Source organism: Penaeus japonicus, unplaced genomic scaffold (genome assembly GCF_977035675.1).
Source record: "Penaeus japonicus unplaced genomic scaffold, GWHDUDI00000001_assembly GWHDUDI00000019, whole genome shotgun sequence".
Taxonomy (NCBI): Eukaryota; Metazoa; Arthropoda; class Malacostraca; order Decapoda; family Penaeidae; genus Penaeus; species Penaeus japonicus.
In genome coordinates, this window is record NW_028234421.1 from 33,367,327 (window position 1) to 33,369,826 (window position 2,500).

Genomic DNA, 2,500 nt, shown 5'->3' on the forward strand with positions numbered 1-2,500 from the left:
GATTTGCCATTATATGCTAATGAATCTCTCCCATTTCGTGTTCCAATACCAAAGCGAGACACTTTAGATATATAATAGCCTAGTTTAATTTCAGATGGTATTTTTGCTATTTCGGTGTGCGTATGATAGTGATTTCACAGACTATCAACCATCACTTAGGAGGTGCTGGAATGGTGGTGGGTATTTTAACGTATGTGTGATTATATTCTTGATTATATTCGTGGTAGGTTTAAAGACTGAGTAGGGACAATACATATTTGTGTGTACGCAAACACGCATAGCCACATACACTATATATATATATGTACATATATATATGTATATATATATATATATATATATATATATATATATATTGTTTTTTTTACACACAATGTGTATGTATATAATATATATATATATATATATATATATATATATATATATATATATATATATGTATATGTATATGTATATACATATACATACACACACACAATATATATATATATATATATACATATATATATACATATACATATATATATATATATATATATATATATATATATATATATATATATATATATTGTGTGTGTGTGTGTTCGAGGTTTTGTTCTATGTTTTTACCGTTTGTAACTTTTGAATAATTCTTTCGCATAAGCTTAGGGAGTTCTACCATTTGACGCACAACCCTTTTTATTATGACTCATCCGTTATGTACTGCACTTCAGAGAAAGAGAAATTAATCAACTTTTTCAAATAGATAGATGCGGTCTGAGTTTCTAGCTCTCTCTCCGAGATGACAGCCACCTAAATGTGTCTTTCTGCTCCACTATATTCAGTGAACCGAATCTCCATTGATAAACTCAGAATCTAAAGCCACCTATAAATCATAGCAAAATAAAATCTCTGTTTAGAATTATCGATTTTAAGTTGCTGTTGTTAAAAAATAAGCTTGCTCCTTATTGTAATAGTTTGAATTATTTTTCCCTCTCTGGCTCTTCAGTTACACAAAGTTGCTATTCGAAGCTCAAGTGTCTAATGTTCACCTGTGGAATCCACTGTGCTTTCCAGTGTTCATATCGTTAAATGTCTTTTATCTCGGATATTGTCTTTGATGGCTATATTTTTGGGCATCACTCCAGATGCAATATATGGAAATATATGATTAAAGATAAATCGTGTTTTATTTCCGCCTGTCTTAAAGCGGATTATTATTACTTATCACGATGTTTATCCTCATCCTTATCATCAACATCATTATCATTCGTATCATTGTTGTTATCCTTATTATCATCCACATCCGTGGGGAACCTCTATTTTAGGCGAGGTTTACGGGCAAACAAATACACAAACCAGTAAAGCCGTAATATAGTTGACAGGATTGCCCAGAAGAATCCTGCTCTTCGAGTTCCTACGTCGTCGCTGGCATAAACATAATGTCAATACGTTATGCCAGTTCCGAGTCAGCGCACCTTGACACGGCACATAAGCTCACAAACAACCAAGATGTCGTTAGGGACGAAGGGTTTACCTTGGGTAAGGTACGGTACCGGGTCTGGTGTTTACGAATCATATTAGCAATTGCAAGGTACAACTACCTAACTACAGGGCCGATCTGAGTGACCTTCTAATCCTATGTCTGTAATTTGGACAAAAATGGAGAGGATTAACTCAAACGAAGGTACAAATCTGATGTGTCTTGACGGCTACGTGGTCTTTGGTCTGCCTGGTCGGTCATTAGTGAGAGAAGGTTGCATGGGTCTTATCAAGATCCTCTACAAATAGTATTACTATTATTATTATTATCATTATCATTGTTATTATCATTATCATTATTATTACTACCATTATTGATTTAATTATCATTATCATTATTATTACTACCATTATTGATTTAATTATCATTATCATTATTATTACTACCATTATTGATTTAATTATCATTATCATTATTATTACTACCATTATTGATTTAATTATCATTATCATTATTATTACTATCATTATTGATTTAATTATTATCATTATCATTATAATCCTTATTATTATTAGTAGTAGTATCAATGTCATTATTATCTTTATTATCATCATTACTACCACTGCCAATACTATCATTATTATTACCATCAAAATCATTAACAACCTTATCATAATGAGATGTTATCATTATCATTATCATCATTACTGTTGTTACTATCATTATTATTATCGTTATTATTACATGAATTTTCATTTTAGTTATAATTGTGATAATGATAACACCAGTAATTAAAACAATGATGATAATGATTATTAGAATAACCTAAATAATAATAACAATCACTATCGTTATTGTTAGTAGAATTAGTTGTATTATTATCATTATAATCATTATTATTACTACTTTCATCACCATTATCAATAATATATAATTATTAAAATTAGTTGTAGTAATGTGGGTATAAATTGACGATATGATAAAATGATAGTTCTTGAGGCTATCCGTTAATGCTAATAATAATCATAAATGGTAAAG